Here is a 24,525-nt window from a genome sequence, read left to right as displayed (position 1 = left end):
CTCACCGCGTGCTATGGGACCCGTGAGCGGAGGAGAGCGGTGTCAGCCCCCGCTCCCCCCCCCCCGCTTGCTCAGGGCCCTGGCACCCGGCACAATACTTCCCCTTCCCCGTGCCTCCGCAGCAGCTCCTGCATCCGCCGCGGCTGCTGCACTGTGACGTCTCGGGTTAGAGGGCGCGGTGACGTCTTTACACCGCACTCTCTCCTGAGCAGTCACAGCGCAGAGCGGGATGAGGCCGGCGACGCTGATGAGTCCGGAGCAGCGGCAGCAGGTGAGACGTGAGGTGAGTATTGGATTTCTTTTTTTATTGTATGGAGGCCTGTGGCAGTATAATGGAGGGGGGGTGAAGTGGGGGTGTGTGAAATCCTGCATGGGGCATTATAAGGGGGGGGGGGTGAAGTCCTGCATGGGGCATCATAAGGGGGGGGTGACATCCTGCATGGGGCATTATAAGGGAGGGGGAGTGTGACATCCTGCATGGGGCATTATAAGGGGGGTGTGACATCCTGCATGGGGCATTATAAGGGAGGGGGGGGTGTGTGTCATCCTGCATGGGGCATTATAAGGGAGGGGGTATGTGTGACATCCTGAATGTGGCATTATAAGGAAGAGGGGGTGTCATCCTGCATGGGGGGGGGGGGGGACAGCCTGCATGGGGCATTATGTGGGGGGGATCAGCCTGCGTGGGGCATTATGTGGGGGGAACTGCCTGCATGGAGCTTTATATGGGGGCCAGTATTCTGTATGGAGCGTTATATGGGGGTCAGTATCCTGCATGGAGCGTTATATGGGGGCCAGTATTCCATATGGAGCGTTATATGGGGGCCAGTATTCTGTATGGAGCATTTTATGGGGGCCAGTATTCTGTATGGATCATATTATGGGGGCCAGTATTCTGTATGGAGCGTTATATGGGGGCCAATATTCTGTATAGGGTATTATATGGGGGCCAGTATCCTGTATGGAGCGTTATATGGGAGCCAGTATTCTGTATGGAGCGTTATATGGGAGCCAGTATTCTGTATGGAGCGTTATATGGGGACCAGTATCCTGTATGGAGCATTTTATGGGGGCCAGTATTCTGTATGGAGCATTTTATGGGGGCCAGTATCCTGCATGGAGCGTTATATGGGGGCCAGTATCCTGCATGGAGTGTTATATTGGGGCCAGTATGCTGCATAGAGCGTTATATGGCGGGCAGTATTCTGTATGGAGCGTTATATGGGGGCCAGTATTCCGTATGGAGCGTTATATGGGGGCCAAAATCCTGTATGGAGTGTTATATGGGGGCCAGTATTCCTTATGGAGCGTTATATGGGGGTCAGTATTCTGTATGGAGCATTTTGTGGGGGCCAGTATTCTGTATGGGGCATTTTATGGGGGCCAGTACTCTGTATGGAGCATTATATGGGGGCCAGTATTCTGTATCGAGCGTTATATGGGGGCCAGTATTCTGTATGGAGCGTTATATGGGGGCCAGTATTCTGTATAAGGTATTATATGGGGACCAGTATCCTGTATGGAGCATTTTATGGGGGCCAGTCTCCTGTATGGAGCATTTTATGGGGGCCAGTATACTGTGTGGAGCGATTCGCTGGTTTCTGAGCTATTGTGGAATTTACAATAGATATCACTATGTAAGAAGTGAAATCTTTGCATTGTACTATACATATATTTCTCTGCGGTATCTATGCATCATGAATCGTGGTATGTGTTAAAGGGGCCCACTGAGACTCTTTCACCCGGGGCCCATAAAAACCTGGAGCCGGCCCTGGGCCCCCGGCCCCATGCTGAGCGTTAAGCGCCGGGACATCTCAGCGCTGCTTTCCTCTGTGTAGCAGTGCAGCGCTGCTGCGTCAGCACCTTCATGATTCCCCTGACTTCCGGTCATGTGACGGCGCTGGAAGTCAGGTGAACCTGGTGGCAGCGACGTGGATGAGCGCCAGGATTCTGCAGGGATCCATGGGGGTAAGTATAACAAGTTTTATTTATTTTTTTTAAATACATTTAATTAACTAGGAGTGGGGGGGAATCAGAGATGCATGGGGGAATGAGAGATGCACGGGGGGGATAAGATGCACATGGGGGATGAGAGATGCACGGGGGGGATGCGAGATGCACGGGGGGGATGCGAGATGCACGGGGGGGATGCGAGATGCACGGGGGGGATGCGAGATGCACGGGGCGGGATGAGATGCACGGGGCGGGATGAGATGCACGGGGGAGGGGATGAGAGCTGCACATGGGGGGATGAGAGCTGCACATGGGGGGATGAGAGCTGCACATGGGGGGGATGAAAGATGCGTGAAAGATGCATGGGGGGATGAGATGCACATGGGGGGATGAGAGATGCATGGGGGGGATGAGAGCTGCACATGGGGGGATGAGAGATGCACATGTGGGTGTGAGAGAGCACATGGGGGGGTTATGTTTACATAACTTTGTTGCCCTATGAAGGGCAGGGGGGGGAGCAAAAAATTTCTTGCACAGGGGCCCACTACAGTCTGAGTCCGCCCCTGGTGGACATTGACAGCTTGGGGCCCCTGTGCAAGAAATGTGCCTGGGTCCCCCTCGCTGCCTAGCATGCCGCTTATGATCAGGGAAATCTGGCCGTGAGACCCCCGAAGCCTGGGGCTCCGAGCAACAAGCCAGGATACCGTCATTATTGCCGCCCTGTAAGCAGGGGTGTGCATAGAAATCACAGGGCTCCATAGTAAATGGGCCCCTCCACACCTCTAAAAATATATATTTTCACTGACATGGAGACAAATTATATATATATATATATATATATATCAGTAAAGATAAAGATTCGGTTCTGCTGGTTCCAGCACAGTCAGACTTGCAGTCAGGTGACAACTAGAGTGTCAGCTATGTTGGTGAATAGAACATTGCAAGATATGGCTGAGACTCTCTAGTTGACACATGACAGCAAGTGTGAAAAGCGCATCCTCATGGTTACGTGATAATGGCTGGAACCGGCAAATTCCAACCATGTATATATTATATGTCTGGTATCTGTATCATCTGGTATCTACTTTATTCATTGTCTATGGAGCTGATGGAAATAACCGAGCGCAGCGCTCAGCAGCTCATAGATAATGAATAGAGCAGAGGCCAAACAGGCACAACTCTGCTCCATTCAGGACGACACTGCAGAGCTCTGTTCCCAGAATCTCTGGGGGGCCCAGTGGTCCAATCCCCAGTGACCAGCAAGTTATTCCCGATCCGATGGATTGAGGATACCTTGATTATTTGGTGAATAACCCTTTAAAGAGCCAGGTTTATTCTTCTATTCTTTACAATCACAGTATAATACATGAACTGAAAACAAATATGTTCACACACACAAACATATACATAAACACACACATACATATACTGTACATACACACACACGTATACCGTACATACATATATCTATACACACATATACCATACACCGTACATACATATACTGTATTGATACACATACAGGGTCGGACTGGGGTGCCTAGGGCCCACCAGGAGAACTGACTCTAGGGGCCCACACTACAGCCCACCATAAACGGTTTTATTACTTGTTATGCATTTCTATAATGCACTATAGTTACATGATTGGCTGCACTGTGAAGCACTGAGCAGCAGGACTTTCTTCGGACAGTCATTCCGTACTGCCAGAGTCCCTTTAATGGTAACTTGTCACCTTGAAAAACGCTATTTATCTGCAGATATAGGTAATCTGCAGGTAAATAGGGTTTAAAGCCTGGTTAGACGGCTTATTGGAAAAGCATTGGCTACACGGAGAAAATTACATTTTATTCTCCCTACTGCCACTCGCTTCCTGTCATAGGATCGGTGCAAGGAGGGAGACATTACAGTCACCGCAAACTACAAAGTGAGCGTGCTGCAATAACGTCCGGCACCTTGATTGTGACACTTCCATGGAGCCCAACCTCAGGCTGAGCTTCATTGAATGACTAACATGGCAGCAGCACCTGGCAACTAGTGCTGAGCGAGCGTGGTTGGATAAGGTGTGATCCCAGCATGCTCGGGTGTTATCCCAGTATCTTGTAGTGCTACTATGCTTGAATCCCCAGGGTAGCATGTTTTGCGGCGGTAGACAGACGCAACACATGCAGGAATTGCCGGTTTGTTAGGTAATCCCTGCATGTGTTGCTTCTGTCTACCGCCGCAAAACATGTTACCGCAGGGACTCGAGCATATTAGCAGAGCACTACAAGATACTCAGATAACACCCGAGCATGCTGGGGTCACATCTTATCCGACCACACTCACTCAGCACTAGTTGCCAGGTACGGCTGCCATGTTAGTCATTCAATGAAGCTCAGCCTGAGGTTGGGCTCCATGGAAGTGTCACAATCAAGGTGCCGGAAGTTATTGCAGCACGCTCACTTTGTAGTTCGCGGTGACTGTAATGTCTCTTATCCGACCACGCTCACTCAGCACTACTGGCAACCCATCAGCAACCTGCAACTGCGTCACAGGGGGCTGAAGGGAACAGGTGACTGCATGCACCGGCCATTGTGCTATCTAAATGCCGCTGTCAGTGATTGACAAGGGCACTTAAATACTCAAAACAGCAGCAATCAAGGCGAGCTCTGATCACTGCTGTTACAGGCAGACGCCGGCTATGTAACACAGCCGACATCTGCCCGGTATGGAGCAGGCTCAGCTCCTGAACCCGCTCCATACAAGCACATCCCAATGGTGACAGTTATGACAAGGTTAGCAAATTTCACTTGTCTGTTCCTAAATGTGGAAAGACAAATGGAATTCCCTAACACATGTGAAAGATACCTAATAGATTTAGTAAAGGTGCCTCAAGCATATGAATGTTATACACACCACAATGCACAGTTACATACACGCATCTTACAAAAATACATATTATTACAGATACGCAGACGTGCACAAACACGCAGACGCGCACAAACACATCAGTACATGAATACATCATCTGAACCACCATCAACTGTAATGTCAGGTCAGCCCCATATATCTTTCTATCACATAAACCTACAACTCCCAGTATGTAATTAACAATAGAGATACTGGGAGTTGTTATCAGTCATCATCAGACTGCGGACCATACAGGAACCACAGTACTGATGAGACACAGGGAGGATCACAGATGAACATTTACATCCAGGTATCTTACCTGAGACGTCTTCTCTGATTAGAGTTGTTCTCTTTCTTTTCTTCCTCTTGTCCAGACTCCATGATGACTTTTCTCATCCACAGCTCGTCTCTGCAGACTTCCATCTTATCCGGTCTTCTGCAGCACATCCCGACACGATGCCCTTAAAGATAGCAGTGTCATTAGAATGCTCCGGAATAAAAATATCTACACTGAGCCCCTGAATAAACCTAACTCTTACAATGCTCCCTGCACAAAACATGACATACACTCTACCCCTCTTATGGTACCTGCTCTCCACACTGTCTTCTCCTTACCATACTGGGCCCCCTCTTCACATTATCCTCTCACACTGTGTCCCCCCTATACTGCCCAGTCTCTATACTGTGCCCCTTCATCACACTCCCCCCTCCTCAGCAAACTGTTCCCCCCATTCTGTGCCCTCACACTGTTTCCGCCATACTGCCGCATCTCTATACCTTCCCCCACACTATCTAGTCTCTGTGCTGTGTCACCTCACATTTTTCTCCCTCCATACTGTCTACTCACACTATTCCCCCACTCTTCGTACTGTTTCCTCACACATCCCCCTTCCCCATTCTGCTCCTGCACTCATTCCCACCCCTCCTCTGGTTCACCATACTGTTTTTTCACACATCTCCCCATTCTGTCTCCTAAAATTTCTCTCCCCTCTCTCCCCAAATATAATAAATCTTCGGAAGACCACACAGACATGCAGAAGCGCGCTTACACACACGAAAACAAGCGCACACAGACACATACTAAGGGCTCTTTCACACGTCAGTACATGCGGTGACAGTTTCCACACGTACCAGAGACATTGGTACACATAGACCCATTCAAATGAATGTTTTTACCTGCTGCACCTCCCGCAAAACGTCCTGCATACTGATGACAGCGCTCTTCCTAAGCACCGGGTGCTGAACGCTGCTCTCATCATAGATCCCTGCCGGCGCTGTGATCAGCAGCAGCAGAGTCAATTATGAGAGTAGTAGTCTACTCCCGCCGTGTAGAACTGTAAAAATAGGAATAAAATAAAAAAATCCTTATACTCACCTCTCCTAAGCATCACCCGCTGTAATCCGTGCAAGCGCTCACACCGAGGAGAACGACTCCTGCAGCGAGTGGGCCCTGGAGCTGCGCTCAACAAGGGGTGCCCTGTCAATCACTGAGCGCAGCTCCGGGGCCCGCTCGCTGCAGGAGTCATTCTCCTCGGAGTGAGCGCTCACACGGATTACAGCGGGTGACGCTTACGAGAGGTGAGTATAAGGATTATTTTATTTTATTCCTATTTTTACAGTTGGACACGGAGGGAGTAGACTACTACTCTCATCATTGACCCTGCTGCTGCTGATCGCAGCACCGGCAGGGATCTATGATGAGGGCAGCACTCAGCACCCGGCTCTTGGGAACAGTGCTAACTGTACACTGATTCCCAAGCGCCGGTACGTGTCACACGGATGACACACAGGTGGACACGGATATCTCCAGTCCCGTAAATATCAGGACATGTGAAAGAGCCCTAATATACCCACACAGATACACATACTCACAGAAATGGGGACATGTACACACGCAGGCAAGCACACACAGTCATGCTCAGACACATTCAATCACACACAAAAATGCAGACACGCAGGGAAGTACGCACACACGTGTGAAGACACATATACACACGTAGACATGCAGGCACTCAAATACATACACACAAACACATGCAGGCATATACAGTACACACACGCATGCAGGCATATACACACACACTGTACACACACATGCATGCATATACACACACACTGTACACACACATGCATGCATATACACACACACTGTACACATGCATGCATATACACACACACTGTACACATGCATGCATATACACACACACATGCATGCATATATACACACACATGCAGGCATATACACACACACACATGCATGCAGGCATATACACACACGCGCGCATGTATGCAGGCATATACACACACACACACGCATGTATGCAGGCATATACACACACACACGCATGTATGCAGGCATATACACACACACACGCATGTATGCAGGCATATACACACACACACGCATGTATGCAGGCATATACACACACACGCATGTATGCAGGCATATACACACATGCAGGCATATACACAAACTGTACACACATGCATATACACACACACAGGCATATATAAGTATACACACACACACACACACACACACACACACAGCCATATAACCCACCCATAAAAATCTGGCACGGTGCTCTTGACATGAAATTGAAGCAGTGAGAGCTGTAGGCCTGCAGCCTTGTTTCCAATTCCAGGCCAGGCCACATTCCACATATCCGGAGCCGGTATTAAAAAGCCCAGAGTCAGAGCAGGAGAGAAGGGGGCGGTGCTCTGGTGCCACCACCTGGTCGGGAGCCGGTATTACTACAGGGGAGCAGGCCAGAGCAGATATGGAGCCGGGATGGAACCGTATGAGAAGCCCTGGAGCAGGGAGAGCAGAGCGAGACGTCGGGTTCTGTGGCTCCGGCGTATCATAGGAGGACGGCCCCGGAGCAGAGAGAAAGCAGAGCGCGGCCGCGGCGTATCAGAGGCCAGACGAGAGCACCTTCAATGTCACCTGACACCACAGTCTGCCACAGAATCCATCCTCTTAGTGTCAGAGAGTCACGTAGTAAGTATGCTGCATGCACGTCACCGCAGGCCCGCTGTCACCAATGAATGTGCCGTGCGCGCGATGCTACATTTGATTCAGCCGTGCTTTTAAAAGGCTCACACTTTTAAAGGGCCCCCGCCACCAATTCTCTCACTCTCATGTCGGGGCCCACCGGGAAATTTCCGATTTCCCGCCATGCCAGACCGACCCTGTACACATATATAGTACATACACACACACATATATATATATATATATATATATATATATATACACACACACACAGTAATATAGACACACATGTATACACACACACGTATACCGTACATACATATATCTATACACACATATACCATACATACACATATACCATACACCGTACATACATATACTGTATTGATATACATATACAGTACATACACACACATATATATACACACACACACGTATACACACAGTTATATAGACACAGATATAGACACACATGTATACACACACACCTATACATACATGCACTAATCTATGATACCAGGTGTTCAGATGTGAGCTGTGCATGAGTTCTGCCACATAGCTCAGAGATGAAGTGGAGAGGGCTTCAGACACCACTGTGGGGGATGGGGACACAGTATACTGACATCAGCCCCTGCTGCTGTGCTGTCCTGTGCAGTGAGCCTAATCTCCCACCTCTTCTCTGTCAGCAGCTACTGCTGGAAGGACCGGAGGGAGCAGCAGAAGCACAGTCACTCCTGCTCTTCCTCCACTATGGCCTCTGTGTGCTGTGCAGCCCGGGGACCCTGACTGCAGGTGAGGTGAACACTTACTATTGGGCGCCGTGCAGGAGCCAGAGGCTGCAGCCAATGAGCGCTCTCCTCAGTCTGATGAGGAAAGCGTTCATTGGCCAGCGTCTCTCTCCCTGCAGGACACGCCCCCTGTTTGTAGCCCTGCTCTCTGCGCTGTGTGCTCCGCTCTCTCCCCGGCTCGGGGTCAGAATGATTAGGGGCAGGAGTGAAAGGGGCCCGGTGCTGCTTGACATAGGGCCCCTCTTCTGCCCATAATATGGACTGAATGGCTGCGTTGTCTGCCCTTATGGGCAGTACGCTTGTAATGACCGGGGGTCTGAGAGAGATCCAGTGAGTCACAAACTGAGACAGAGACAGAAATAAACAACACTTTCTTTACTAAAACAGGGATTAGACTAAAATTCAGTATTGAATGAATCAGTCTAAGGTTCTGCCTGGGACACTACCTCTACTAGATACACACAATCAGCAAGAGCTGAAATCAATGTGCCAATCTCAAGGTTTCCAGTTTATGTGAATTATTCTAGTGATCTGGAACAATTTTACCTAAACACAAAGTCAGTCTAGTGAGGGCGGTATATGGGGACCCCCTGAGATGGCACACTGAATACAATCCTACCACTATTAACAATAATAATGCACGAAACTATATCAATTGCTCTTATACCCTTATTATCAGGATACCCAGGTATCTTAAAATTATGGTACCGTTAACCTCAGATGCAGTCTATCACAGGCCTGTGAATCACGGTGGCTGCAGCTAGTCCCGGAAAACTTTGGCGCCAAAACAAAAACAAAGTTCACAAAAACAGCAAAAATTCCTTGTCTTGTCGGCCGATGCCGAGCCCACACGCCGGGGACTTTAGTCCTGTAGCCTCAGATTAAGGTCTGGGAAGATCTCTTCACAAAGGCTTGTCAATATCCTCTCAGTAGAAATGGCACCAGAAACCTTCTTTCCTCCCGAAGTCTCTCACTCTTATTCAGTACACCAACCATGTGCTCCGTCACAGAAATGGATTCCTCAGTCCCTTCTTTTATCACTCAACACGTGACTCCTCCAGCAAAAAGTCTCTAATTCACTCAGCATGGACTTCGACAAAACTCCACAGAGCCACACAGCTTTCCCCAGCTCAGCACTTGTTCTTAAAGAGAGAAAGGGGTAAACAAACTCCACAGGGAAGTGTGTAAAGACAGCATCTTCCTGCAGCTCCGTTCTCACAGACTTCCTGTCTAGCCTCTCACACCTCAGACACTCTTAGAACACATAGAGTTTCTTGCACTGCCCCTCCTCTGAGCTCAGCCAAGCAAAAGTCACAGGATCCTAGTGCTCTCCTGCTGTTATCACATTTCACACTCTCACATGCTCCTGTCTGCATGGGCCCCTCTCCACCTTCGGGCCGGAGCGGTATGTCCGCCCCTGGCTTTGTGGGGGCTTATTAAACATTGCAAGTGTTCAATATAGAAGAAAAATGACACCAGATTTCAGTCCATCTTTATTTGTTTTCTGAAAAATTCCTGACATTACAGAACTAAATTGAAATGCCTTTAATACCCCACTCTCTACATTGTGACTTAAATAAAAACAAATTATATAGGTAACAGGACAAACTTATGAAACTAAAATCTGTATCAGCCGGTTTAACAGCGGGAAAACAAAATTTTAGTTAAAATGCTGTCACTTCATTAAAAAAAAAAAGTTTCTTTCAATTGCAACCAGTCATCCTGTCCCTGCAGCTGAAAAACACCCCCCATAGCATGATGCTGCCACCACCATGTTTCACTGTTGGGATTGTATTGGCAGGTGATGAGCAGTGCTGGTTTTCTCCACACATACCGCTTAGAATTATCACCAAAAAGTTCTATCTTCATCTCATCAGACCAGAGAATCTTATTTCTCATAGTCTGGGAGTCCTTCATGTGTTTTTAAGCAAACTCTATGCCGGCTTTCATATGTCTTGCACTGAGGAGAGGCTTCCGTCGAGCCACTCTGCCATAAAGGCCCGACTGGTGGAGGGCTGCAGTGAGAGTTGACTTTGTGGAACTTTCTCCCATCTCCCTACTGCATCTCTGGAGCTCAGCCACAGTGATTTTGGGGTTCTTTACCTCTCACCAAAGCTCTTCTCCCACAATTGCTCAGTTTGGCTGGTCAGCCAGGTCTAGGAAGTCTAGGAAGTCTTCTGGTGGTCCCAAACTTCTTCCATTTAAGGATTATGGAGGCCACTGTGCTCTTAGGATCCTTGAGTACAGCAGAAATTCTTTTGTAACCTTGGCCAGATCTGTGCCTTGCCACAATTTTGTCTCTGAGCTCCTTGGGCAGTTCCTTTTGAGCTCATGATTTTCATTTGGTCTGACATGCACTGTGAGCTGTGAGGTCTTATATAGACAGGTGTGTGCCTTTCCAAATCAAGTCCTATCAGTTTAATTAAACACAGCTAGACTCCAATGAAGGAGTAGAACCATCTCAAGGAGGATCACAAGGAAATGGACAGCATGTGACTAAAATATGAGTGTCTGAGCAAAGGGTCTGAATACTTATGACCATGTGATATTTAAGTTTATCTTTTTTAATAAATTTGCAAAAACTTCTACATTTCTGGGTTTTTTTTTCAGTCAAGATAGGGTGCAGAGTGTACATTAATGAGAGCAAAAAAACTGAACTCTTTAGAATTTACCAAATGGCTGCAATGAAATAAAGTGTGAAAAATTTAAAGGGGTCTGAACACTTTCCGTACCCACTGTACATCCATGTAACTACCAGACACCTGCTCTAATTATACAGTACATAACTGACTATTTTAAAAGACTTTAGCCACTAAGTTGTGATATGGTAAGGTGTTGTGTGGCCCAGCATCCTGTGAATGGGCCAGCAATTGGCTGCTGGGGCTACAAGGCGACTTTGGCCACAACAAAAAAAAAGGTAGTAATATGCTAGTATTGGCAGAGATTTTTGGCAGCAAGACCCAGATCACAGTTAAGTATCACCATGCAGCCCAAGTCTTGAGATTGTCCCATGAACCAAGCTCATTTCAATTAATAGATCTTGGATCAATATGTTCCACAATTGGATGTATTAAAAAAAAAAGTGTACAGGACAGCATGGGATCACAGCTGCAGCATGGTCACAGCAGGGGAACATTTATATCATCATCATGGGAAACTTAAAAAGATAGCAGAAATTAAGATCCATTAATTAAAAATGAACTTTGTGGGTAACCCCCTTTAATATTGTGGAGGTCCACCTAGTCCAGTAGTCACATGGAATACAGTGGGGGACACCTAGGAGAAGTGAGTGCATGGATTTTATTATTTTATTATTTTTTTTACAGGTGAGGACACTGCGTGAGCAGACTACCACTACCCTCATCATAGTCCCTGCTGGTGCTGAACGCAGCGCAGGCATGGAACCATGATGAGAGTAGTGTTCAGAATCAAGCGCATGGGAACAGTATCACTTACTGGGCTGCTTTGTGTCGTTTTTATAGAAAACCTGTTTTGTCTGCTTTCGATGTGTTTAAGAAACCATAAGCACATAGGACACACAACAAGTGTGCTAAATTTCAAAAAACTTCATGTATACATCAACAGCACAATAAGTATACATGTAAATGAACACCAATAAAAACAGTAAAAACAAGAAAAGAGATTGTATATGTGCATTGTACACCGAATAGCAAGCTTTGGGGCAGGTGACTAACCTGGCTGCAAAAGATCATTTAGAAATAATTGGAAAAAATTGAAGTTAGGAGATCAGCCTAATTTGCCCACCCTGCTATTATAGCATATGTATCAATGTGTATCCAGTTACATGTTAAACACTGAAGAAACATAGTGATAAGCACAATACACTAATGGAGTAGATAATTACCCTATTTACCTATGCAGTCCAGCAAAGTTCTTTGTTGCATCCGCTTGAAAGAAGAGCAGGAAGACCCCCACTCGGTGGGTGTACGGAGGTCCTCGGCGAAAAAAAAGATGCACGTAGAGCTGCAGTGTAGGGAACAGGCAGCTCCAGCCGGTGGCGTGCCTGAACGCAAAAAGTTAACTGTTAACAGTTTCCTCTGACAAAGGAAACCGAGTTTTCTGAAACGCGTAAGGACCGGGACTTGCATGCTCCGTAGACTGGATGACGTCACACGCTGCTGTACATGTGGCTGCATTACTTTGTTTTTTTGCATTCACTGTGAAAATGTGCCGTTTAACCCCTTCCGGACTTGGCAATTTTCCATTTTTGCCCTTTTGTTTTTACCTCCTTTGCTTCCAAGAGCCATAACTTTATTTTTCCATCGATATAGCTGTGTCACAACTTGTTTTTTTTGTGGTACAAGTTGCACTTTTGAATGACACCTTTCATTTTATCATGTGGTGTACCAGAAAGCGGGGAAAAATTACAGGTGTAGCAAATCAGTGAAAAAAAGCTAAATTTCGCATTAAAAAAAAATCCCTGCTGCTAATCTTGGGCAAAATGTGTGGCAAAAAGCACATGGTTAACATGCACATTTGCTCAGAATTTTGCAATGGAATTCATCCTATGTAAAGCAATGGGTGAAATCCACAGCGAATCGCTGCAGTTTAATTCAGATGTCGCACATTTAAAATCTGCACCGCAGGACAACTCCATGTGGATCTGCAGCCAAAGTTAATCACAGACACAACACGGACTCCACACTGATGCCATCCATGTGCGTTCTGTGATTTTCATGGACCCATAAACTTGTATTTGTTCTTTTCATGTGTGATTCCAGTAAAGTTTTTATTTATATGGATGAGGTGACCACTATCTGACCAATTCATTACTATTTACAAAACATTTAATTGGCTCATGCGGATCTATAGAGCTATGATCATGATCTCCCCTGCATGTATAGCAGAGCTGAACATAGAACAGCTTTCAAGGCAATGATGATGCCGTCAGATGGTCTGGGGGATACTTTATGAGAAAGGGTCATATCTGCACTTGTTTTTCATAAACTAGACAGCATCATAAGGTACAAATTCAGATGGCATCAGTGGGTTCTTCAGCATAGCATAGCTGAACTGTGCTACAACCCAGCCGTCAGATGATTTATTAGACAGGGTCATTACATGTGTGTCACCCCAGGCCTGGATGCCACAAATATTAAAGGCTGTGTCTGAGAGCAGGAGGGAGGTTCCCTGGTCAGGGACAATTAGCATGCAGCACCTCCCAGGCCAGTAGGGGGAGCAGGCAGCCCCTATAAAAGCTAGAACTGGGGCAGGGTTAGAGAGACCAGAACCCACTTCTGAAGTGTCCAGAAGGGTTCTCAGAGAAGAGGGACAGGTCAGCAGCGGCTGAGGAGTCCGTGAGGCAGAGGAGAAACTGCAAGCCAGGGACAGAGGTGACGAGAGCCGGTCCTGGCTGAGAGAAGCACACAACCGGACATTGGGGTCCGAGGCTGTCAGGGTTGCAAGCCCAGCAGCAGAGAACCAACCCGCGAGGGATTTCAGGTCCCTTGGCCTAAGAAGCCTGGAGGCTCCGCCACACAGAGGGACCAGTACAGCAGGAGAAAGCAAAAGGTACCCAAGGCCCGAGTCGCAAGCCATACAGGCGAGAAGTACACGGCCAGCTCAGGGACATGGGCTATTACACCACGAAAAGGGGGATAGTCAGCAAGAGCATACAGAAAACGGTAGGCCTACACACTCAACCTGACCGGTGGGGCTCCCCCTAATGCTCTCCGATACCCAGGCCCATTCCTACCCGGTACTACTGTTGGGTCATTAGTAATATCTACAATAAAGACCCAGAACTGTTGGAAACAGGCTCTGAACTTTTACTATTGTGGCCGGCACTATCACCCCCAGCATCCATATACACTGCCCTGAGGCTACACTCTTCCCGTGGGGAGTTATCCTACCCCTGTGCTGCACACCAACACCAGCCTCAGCGGTCTGCCTCGCAACGGCGGTAATCTCTGACCGCAATCCACGGGTGGCGTAGTCGGACATTCATAAATCTATAAATAGACTGTCACAATTTGGTCTGACCACCCTGAGCCACGGGATCGGGTTGCCACTACTACCCCCAGCATCGTACAGAAGCCCGGGCCCGGGTGTTAGAACCTTGCTCTTAGGTTTTTTCCTTTGCTGGTCACATGACCTTGTTGGCCTATTTAATCCTGCTCCGCCCTTCTGGCTTTGCTGGACTTCATTGTATAACTACTTTCTAGCTAGCCTGTGCTCTGTATCGAACTCTGTTAGTTTGCTTGGTCTACGGACCTCTGTGTTCTTTATATTTTGTTTGTTCGTCTGTCTGCTACTATTTCTGTTAGGAGGTGTCCCATTTTCCTCCCAGTCCTTAGTACTTGTAGGGATTCCTTCCCCACATCTATAGGTCTCCGTACAGACTAGCTTAGGACTTTAGCAGGTCTGATCGCAGGATCAGGTCCCCTGTTACATCGTAGGGATTAAGCTGAGTTCTATCGTAGGGACAGATCTCCTCTCTTTCCTTAGCTCTGGTAGCAGAACATAACAGTAAGTCCAGCCTGCAAATTCTCTAAGGAAAGATTTTTCTGTTCCATCATGGTGTCGGTTCAGGATTTGGCTCATCGCCTGCAGGGACTCTCTCTGGAGGTGGCCGAGCTCCGTCAGCACGTGAGTAACTGTCCTGGAGCACATTTCTTGGAGCCTAAGGTATGTTTGCCGGATTTATTTTTTGGTGAACACCGAGAATTTTTTTCATTTAAAAATGCTTGCTTATTGTATTTTCGTTTGAGACCCAAGTCCTCTGGGGATGAATCCCAGCGCATAGGGTTCATAATGTCACTTTTGCGCAAAGAGCCTCAGGAGTGGGCCTTTTCTTTGCAACCTAGTGATACATGCTTCAGATCAGTGGATAGTTTTTTTTCTGCTTTGGGGCTATTATATGATGATCCTGACCGTGTCTCATCAGCTGAGACTGAGTTAAGACGTTTGAGACAGGGATCAGGTAATGTGGAAAAATATTGTACTCATTTCCGTCGTTGGTCTACTCAAACAGGGTGGAACGATTCTGCTCTGAAAAGTCTATTTCTTGCTGGGCTCAATGAAAGGGTTAAAGACCTGCTAATTGCTTATCCTACACCTGAAGATTTGCAACAGGCTATGCAATTAGCTATACGGGTGGATAGGAGACTGCGTGCAAGGGTTAATGAGAGCAAATCCTCTGCTATGTCAGTTTCTGGTTATGAGAATGTGTGTACTAACAGTGGTGAACCGATGGAGATTGGATCGGTGGCACCTCGCTCTCAAGAAAAAGACCGTAGATTTTCTGAAGGCTTGTGTTTCTATTGCGGAAAATCTGGTCATTTGATTAAAGGCTGTGAGCTTCGTATGAAGAAAGAAAAAAAATGGTCAGTCATGCCCGTATTGCCTGTTTAAATTCCAAGGGTGTATTTTTAGCTGCTTCCACGATTGCTCAGGAAAAATTAATGGAATTTCGGGTGTTTGTTGATTGTGGGTCTACTCTGAATGTAATTGATGGGGGATTCTTGGAAAGACTCAATTTAAAACCCGAACCTTTATCATCCCCCATTGCTGTGGTTTCTGTGGATGGTTCCCCTTTGAAGAATATTACTCTCAAGGTCTGTGAATTTCCTCTCACTATTAATGGTGTTCACCATGAGAAATTGGATTTGGTAGTTTTGAATAACTTGCCTTCTCCAGTAATATTGGGATTGCCCTGGTTAAAATTTCACAATCCTGTACTGGATTGGTCTACCAGTGAAATTAAATCCTGGAGCCATAAATGTTATGACAAGTGTTGTAACGGGCGTATTGCAGCTTTGGATATGGGAGAATTGCCTGTTCCTATTCAGGATTTTTGGAGAGTTTTTTCTGAGAAGGAATCGCAGGTTTTGCCTCCTCTTAGAGACTATGATTGTTCTATTGAATTTGTCCCTGGAGCGACTCTTCCTAAAAGTCGTTTATTTAACCTTACTATTCCTGAGAGGAAGGCTTTGGAGGAATACATACAGACAAGTTTGGCCGCCGGTCACATTAGGCCCTCTAAGTCTCCTGTGGCGGTTGGATTTTTTTTTTGTAATAAAAAAGGACGGCGGTTTACGTCCTTGTCTGGATTTTCGTGAGATTAACAAAATTACTGTACGCAATCCTTACCCACTGCCATTGATTCCTGATCTGTTTAACCAGTTAATGGGGGCCAAGTGGTTCTCTAAAATTGACCTTAAGGGGGCATACAATCTGTTGCGCATGAAGGAGGGTGACGAATGGAAGACTGCTTTTAACACTCCTGTGGGTCATTTTGAGAATCTGGTTATGCCTTTTGGTCTTACTAATGCTCCTGCATTTTTTCAGAATCTTATTAATGACATCCTTAGACCTTTGATCGGCAAAAATGTGGTTGTGTATTTGGATGACATTTTGATTTATTCGCCGGATCTGGAGTCTCATTGGCGGAGCGTACGTGAGGTATTACAGTTATTAATGGACAATTCGCTTTTTGCTAAGCTGGAGAAATGTGAGTTCGCTGTACAGAGAATTAATTTTTTGGGTTACATTATCTCCAGCGAAGGTTTTGAGATGGACCCGGTTAAAGTTCAAGCTGTACAGGAATGGCCTAGGCCTATTGGTTTGAAATCGATACAGAGGTTTTTAGGTTTCGCCAATTATTACAGAAAATTCATAAAAAATTTTTCTAGTATTGTCAAACCTCTGACCGATCTCACCAGGAAAGGTGCTGATGCGGTTCAGTGGTCTTCTGAGGCCATTGAAGCTTTTGTGTATCTCAAGGAGAGGTTCACCTCTGCTCCCATCCTTATGCAGCCTGATGTGACTAAGCCGTTTTTGGTTGAGGTTGATGCTTCCTCTGTGGGGGTTGGCGCAGTATTGTCTCAGGATAACGGGGATGGATTACATCCCTGTGCCTTTTTTTCAAAAAAATTTTCGGAGACTGAACTGAATTACGATATTGGTAATCGGGAATTATTGGCTATTAAACTCGCATTTGAACACTGGCGCCACTTCTTGGAAGGTGCGGAATTTCCCGTTCAGGTTCTTACGGATCATAAAAATCTGATATATCTTGATGCTGCCAAGCGCCTGAATGCCCGTCAGGCTAGGTGGGCACTGTTTTTCTCGCGGTTTAATTTCTCGGTTACTTAGATCCCTGGTACTAAGAATGTTAAGGCGGATGCCTTGTCTCGCAGTTTTTCTCCCATAGTCGGTGCTGAGAAAGAGGAGAACATTTTACAAGAAGGTGTTGTGATAGCTGCTTTGGACTCCGTTTTGGAAGATGAGATTCTTAAAGCACAGGAGAATGCCCCATCTAACACTCCTCATGGGAGGTTGTTTGTGCCTGGGACCTTTAGGAGAGATTTGTTTGTTGAGTGTCATGAATCTCGGTTGGCAGGTCATCCCGGAATCTCTGAGACCAAGAGACTGGTGGGTCGCAGTTTTTGGTGGCCTGGATGGCAGAAGGAAGTCATTAAGTGGGTGCGTCAATGTACTATATGTGCTAGATCTAAGTCCTCACATACTCCTGCTGCGGGGTTGCTTTGTCCTTTGGAGGTTCCCAGTGCTCCTTGGACACATTTGGCTATGGACTTTATAACTGACCTTCCCCCCTCTGAGGGTTTTACTGTCATCTGGGTGGTCGTGGACCGTTTTAGCAAGATGTGTCACTTGGTTCCCTTCATCAAACTGCCCTGCGCTAAAACTCTCGCTAAGGCCTTTGTCAAGGAAATTGTCAGACTTCATGGCGTTCCTACTGACATTGTTTCTGATAGGGGTCCTCAGTTCGTGGCTCGTTTTTGGCGTGCCTTTTGTGACAGGTTGGGAGTTCATTTGTCGTTCTCGTCCGGATATCATCCTGAATCTAATGGCCAGACAGAAAGGAAAAACCAGGATGTTGAGCAGTTCTTGCGTTGTTTTGTGGCAGACAATCAAGAGGGGTGGTCTGAGTTTCTGCCACTTGCTGAATTTGCTCTGAACAATCATACATCTTCTTCTGCTGGTTGTTCGCCTTTTTTTTTGTTGTTCTGGGAGACATCCGTCGTTTGGGTCGTTCTCCAAGTTGGGATCTGCCGTGCCTGAGGAGGAGAATTTTTCCGGTGATTTGGAGAGAGTTTGGACGGATGTGCGTGGTAATCTTCAGGAGGCCAACAGAAAATCTAAAGACTACTTTGATAGGAAACGACAGGAGGTTTTGTTCGCTGTTGGTGACATGGTTTGGTTGTCCTCTAGGAATCTGCGGTTGAGGATTCCTTCTAAGAAATTGGGTCCCAAGTTTGTAGGGCCCTTTAAGGTGCTTCAGGTTGTCAACCAATCTGCTGTTAGGTTGGAGGTTCCTACCTCCTGGAGAATTAATCTGGTATTTCATGTGTCTCTTTGTTGAAAAAAGCTGTTGTATCGGATTGTGACGCATCTGACTCTGTTCCTCCGGTGGTGGAGGACGGGGAATATGAAATTTCTCGCATCCTTAACTCTAGACGGTATAGAGGTAGTTTGCAGTATCTTGTGGCCTGGAAAGGTTTCGGACCCGATGATAACTCTTGGGTGAGGTCGGATGATGTTTCCGCGTCCAGACTTATCAGAGCGTTTCACAGGAGATTTCCTGATAAGCCTGGTCCTAGGGGATCCGGAGGATCCTCTTAGAAGGGGGGGTACTGTTAGAACCTTGCTCTTAGGTTTTTTCCTTTGCTGGTCACATGACCTTGTTGGCCTATTTAATCCTGCTCTGCCCTTCTGGCTTTGCTGGACTTCATTGTATAACTACTTTCTAGCTAGCCTGTGCTCTGTATCTAACTCTGTTAGTTTGCTTGGTCTACGGACCTCTGTGTTCTTTATATTTTGTATGTTCGTCTGTCTGCTACTATTTCTGTTAGGAGGTGTCCCATTTTCCTCCCAGTCCTTAGTACTTGTAGGGATTCCTTCCCCACATCCAGGGCTGGCGTCAGCACCCGGCGCACCCGGGCAAATGCCGGGGCCCTGAGCAGGCAGAGGGGCCCATTGGCGGTCGCGCACCCCGCTGGGCTATGGGCGGAGGAGAGCGGTGTCAGCGCCTGCCCTTCCCCCCGCTTGCTCAGGGCCCCGGCAGCCCGATACTTACCTCTCTCCGTGCCTCCGCAGATCCGCTGTCTTCCTGCTCTGCGCTCCCTGTGACGTCTCAGGTCAGAGGGCGCGGTGACGTCTTTACACCGCGCCTTCTCCTGAGTCGTCACAGGGAGCGCTGAGCGGGAAGACACCGACAACGCTGGAGTTCGGAGCCGAGCGGCGGGCAGCGGGCAGCGGGCAGCAGGTAGCAGGTAGCAGGTGAGGAGGAGGGAGGTGAGTATTTGATTTTTTTTTTAATGTATGGAGGCATGGGGCATTATAAAGAGGGGGGGGGCATCCTGCATGGGGCATTATATAGAGGGGGGGGGACAGCCTGCATGGGGCATTATAAAGAGAAGGGGGGGGGACAGCCTGCATGGGGCATTATAAAGAGAAGGGGGGGGGCATCCTGCATGGGGCATTATATAGAGGGGGGGGACATCCTGCATGGGGCATTATATAGAGGGGGGGGGGACAGCCTGCATGGGGCATTATAAAGAGAAGGGGGGGGACATCCTGCATGGGGCATTATAAAGAGGGGGGGGGGACATCCTGCATGGGGCATTATATAGAGGGGGGGGACAGCCTGCATGGGGCATTATAAAGAGAAGGGGGGGGCATCCTGCATGGGGCATTATATAGAGGGGGGGGACATCCTGCATGGTGCATTATATAGAGGGGGGGGACAGCCTGCATGGGGCTTTATAAAGAGAAGGGGGGGGCATCCTGCATGGGGCATTATAAAGGGGGGGAGGGACATCCTGCATGGAGCATTATATAGAGGGGGGGGGACAGCCTGCATGGGGCATTATAAAGAGAAGGGGGGGGCATCCTGCATGGGGCATTATAAAGGGGGGGGACATCCTGCATGGGGCATTATAAAGGGGGGGGGCAGCCTGCATGGAGCATTATAAGGGGGGGCAGCCTGTATGGGGCATTATGTGGGGGGTAACAGCCTGCATGGAGCATTAAAAGGGGGGGGCCTGTATGGGGCATTATGTGGGGGGTAACAGCCTGCATGGAGCTTTAAAAGGGGGGGGCCTGTATGGGGCATTATGTGGGGGGTAACAGCCTGCATGCAGCATTATATGGGGGCCAGTATCCTGTATGGAGAGTTATAAGGGGACCGGTATCCTGTATGGAGCGTTATAAGGGGACCGGTATCCTGTATGGAGCGTTATATAGGGGACCGGTATCCTGTATGGAGCGTTATATGGGGGCCAGTATCCTGTATGGAGTTTTATTAGGGGACCAGTATCCTGTATGGAGCATTATATGGGGCCAGTATCCTGTATGGAGCTTTATAAGGGGACCAGTATCCTGAATGGAGCGTTATATGGGGGCCGGTATTCTGTATGGAGCCTTATATGGGGGCCAGTATTCCATATGGAGCCTTATATGGAGGCCAGTATTCCGTATGGAGCCTTATATGGGGGCCAGTATTCCATATGAAGCGTTATATGGGGGCCAGTATTCCGTATGTAGCCTTATATGGGGACCAGTATTCTGTGTGGAGCGTTATATGGGGGCCAGTATCCTGTATGGAGCGTTATATGGGGGCCAGTATTCTGTGTGGAGCGTTATATGGGGGCCAGTATCCTGTATGAAGCGTTATATGGGGGCCAGTATTCCGTATGGAGCCTTATATGGGGGCCAGTATTCCGTATGGAGCCTTATATGGGGGCCAGTATTCTGTGTGGAGCGTTATATGGGGGCCAGTATTCTGTGTGGAGCGTTATATGGGGGCCAGTATCCTGTATGAAGCGTTATATGGGGGCCAGTATTCCGTATGGAGCCTTGTATGGGGGCCAGTATTCTGTGTGGAGCGATTCGCTGGTTTCTGAGCTATTGTGGAATTTACAATAGATATCACTCATGTAATGTAAGAAGTGAAATCTTTGCATTGTACTATATATATATTTCTCCGCTGTATCTCTGCATCATGAATCGTGGTATGTGTTAAAGGGGCCCACTGAGACTCTTTCACCCGGGGCCCACAAAAACCTGAAGCCGGCCCTGCCCACATCTATAGGTCTCCGTACAGACTAGCTTAGGACTTTAGCAGGTCTGATCGCAGGATCAGGTCCCCTGTTACATCGTAGGGATTAAGCTGAGTTCTATCGTAGGGACAGATCTCCTCTCTTTCCTTAGCTCTGGTAGCAGAACATAACACCGGGTACCCCACGGCCCAGGGGGCGAGTCAGGTGCATCTGAGCACAATCGTCCAACAGCATTAGAACTACTGGAGGATGGATAAGTAGGGTAAAGAGAGTCATGTGGGATCATCATTAGGGAGGGGATAGCTGCAAATCAGTGCAGATGTAGAACTAGGTTGTATTGGCACAGATTATTATTTATTCTGTATGTACAGAAAACGGAGTTCTTATTTTGATTTTGTTAGCAACCCATTAAACCCAGGAAGTATTCCTCTGGTGTGACCGTCCATCCATAATCACAGAAAATCATGGTCTCTGATGGCAGAAAAAAAAAATCTAAATACAACTTTCATGACGAACAAAGGAAACAAGGTCATGTTGCTAAGTAGTATAAATGCTGCCCGTGGTCCTGGGTTCAAATTGCACCAAGGACAACATCTGCAAGGAGTTTGTATGTTCTCCCCATGTTTGCGTGGGTTTCCTCTGGGTTCTCCGGTTTCCTCCCACACTCCAAAGACATACTGATAGGCAGGGTTGGACTGGCCCACCAGATAACCGGAGAATCCTCCGGTGGGCCCGCCCATCCAGGACACGCCCACCTACGGCACTTCTCATTTGTCAAGTGCAGCGCCTTCACATTAACTGTGCCTATCTGCTCCTGTATCTCGTCCACGTGCACGCTCCTTAGAGAGGGGTGAACATTTCATTCTGTACCCGGCTGCACTGCTCATCGGAGCAATGTGAAGTGCAACTCCTTCTCATGGCCTGCCGGCTTCAATACTGATCTTTATGGCACGCACTGCTCCTCAGAGAGCAGTGCACTCTTACTGGTACAGAGTCAACACGGTCACAGCTGACTCTGTGCTGATGGAGCGCTGCTGTCTTCCGATCAGCTGTTGTGTGTCTGTGTTTGGCATCGCGCTTCAGAGAGAGAGGTTACAGCAACCGGAGTATCAAGACAGGGTACCTTAGAGCGAAGCACACTTCTCGCACTGAATTGCTTCGTACTAAGGTGACCAGGGGTATGACCTCTAATCAGTCTAAGGTCAGATTTATTACCACCTACAACCATGAGTGGGAGAGCATCATGTCCATTTTAAAGCGTCATTGGCCTGTCCTCCAGACCGACCCTCATTTAAGGGATTCACTGGTGGATTATCCATTAATGACAGCTCGCAGATCTAGAAATCTGCACAACATACTTGTTCGGAGTCATTATGCTCCCTAAACACCATCTTTGTTTGAATCTACTCGATCTTTGAGCGAATGCTTTCAGTGTGGGAATTGTCTGGCGTGCAGCAATGTCCTCCGCATTGCCTCATTCATGTCGGCGTACAGTACTAAAACATTATTAAGGAATATATGAATTGTGGCACCTGCAATGTGGTGTATTATGCCACCTGCGGGTGCCAACACATATATGTTGGTCTGACATCAAGAGAGTTGCGCAGATGTGTGAGGGAGCATGTGAGGGACATTGCTGCTGCCCGGATCGTGGAGGACCCTTCTTTATTGAAAACATTGCCCCGCCATTTTAGGACCCACCATGATTGCGACCCTGCTTCCCTTAAGGTTAGGGGGATTGAGGTCGTCCATGGTGGGATCCGCGGAGGCAATATTAGAAGGGTCCTTGCCCAGCATGAAACGCGCTGGATTGTAACCCTGGGGACGATGACCCTTGGGGGTTTGAATGAATCCCTTAGTTTTGCCCCTTTTTTGTGAACATCGTTCCCAGTGTCTTCTGTGTTATGTACCTACATTACATTTTAAATATATATTTTTTAGAATTTTATTTTTTTTTAAAGGATTAAATCTGTTGTTTTTTTGATGTAGCCCCCTCTAGTCTTTGGTACGATCTGATGTGAATGGACACCATCCTCCGGACGAAATTGGCATGGGCTGAAAAAGAGAGACACAGTGTCTAGGACCGCGAGTGCGCATGTCCGGAACTCATGGTGACGCGTCCCTGCTCCTGGACGTGCGCGCACTTCCTGCCGCGGTGACGCAGTTGTACTTCCGGTTCGGAGGTGAGAGACAGGAAGCGGTGTAGCGCTATAGAGTGTCTGGCATATGGCATTTTACAATGCCACAAGGTATATAAAGAGGCTGTGGCTTGGGGCTCATCATATTCCCCCCTGATAAAGCTATAACTCAAAGAGGAAACGTACGTTGGGGTTTGTAAGCGGGGGATTCTTCCACTGTGGGGTCCATGCATGGCGCTGCACTTTACTCAAGTTAGGCAGGGTACCCTTAAACCACACTTTGCATGTGTACCATTATGTCTTATGTGATGTAAATTTGTGGTTTCATGTTTTACAATCTCTGTGGTTTGTAGACAGATATGGTCATTTGTGATCATTCTAATACATAATTGATATGGACTGACATTATTTATATTACTTTGTTTACTACCATAACCTGTGGACTAATGACTGTATATCATTAAGTGTATGATTGTATGTAACATGCATTGACCTCTTTTTGTATCTATCTTTCTGGCTCCAGAAATATGCTGTGAAAATTATATATTATCACTTGATTAAAATATATTGAATTGCACACCTTCTCTCCTTTTTTCCCTTTCCCTTTTTTTTTAATCTAACACTGATTGCTTGCAGAGTTTCAGTGCAGCCAATCAGCATTAGTTTTGCTTGTGGGTCCTCACAAAAGAGCTGTGCTGATTGGTCAAGCGCCATGC

At 47.5% G+C, this 24,525-nt stretch overlaps 2 long non-coding RNA genes across 2 annotated transcripts in view; one reads left to right on the top strand and one right to left on the bottom strand.

Annotated features, from left to right (window-relative positions):
* Window positions 1-7,881, bottom strand: part of LOC141250435 (uncharacterized) — a 53,116-nt gene extending 45,235 nt beyond the window's left edge. The window contains exons 1-2 of the long non-coding RNA XR_012312669.1: window positions 7,406-7,881; window positions 5,162-5,303 (exon numbers count right to left, since the gene is read on the bottom strand). This is a non-coding gene — a long non-coding RNA (uncharacterized lncRNA). The remainder of the gene's footprint in view (window positions 1-5,161; window positions 5,304-7,405) is intronic.
* Window positions 7,593-23,761, top strand: LOC141250442 (uncharacterized). Its single transcript, XR_012312674.1, has 3 exons — window positions 7,593-7,843; window positions 8,527-8,629; window positions 23,661-23,761. It is a non-coding gene; the product is annotated as an uncharacterized lncRNA (long non-coding RNA).
* The last annotated feature ends 764 nt before the right edge of the window (window positions 23,762-24,525 follow it).

This window comes from Phyllobates terribilis, unplaced genomic scaffold, assembly GCF_046119375.1.
Source record: "Phyllobates terribilis strain yellow unplaced genomic scaffold, ASM4611937v1 Scaffold_2__4_contigs__length_985480577, whole genome shotgun sequence".
NCBI classification, from domain to species: domain Eukaryota; kingdom Metazoa; phylum Chordata; class Amphibia; order Anura; family Dendrobatidae; genus Phyllobates; species Phyllobates terribilis.
The sequence above is the reverse complement of the archived record's forward strand: the minus strand, read 5'-3'. Positions and strand labels throughout refer to the sequence as shown.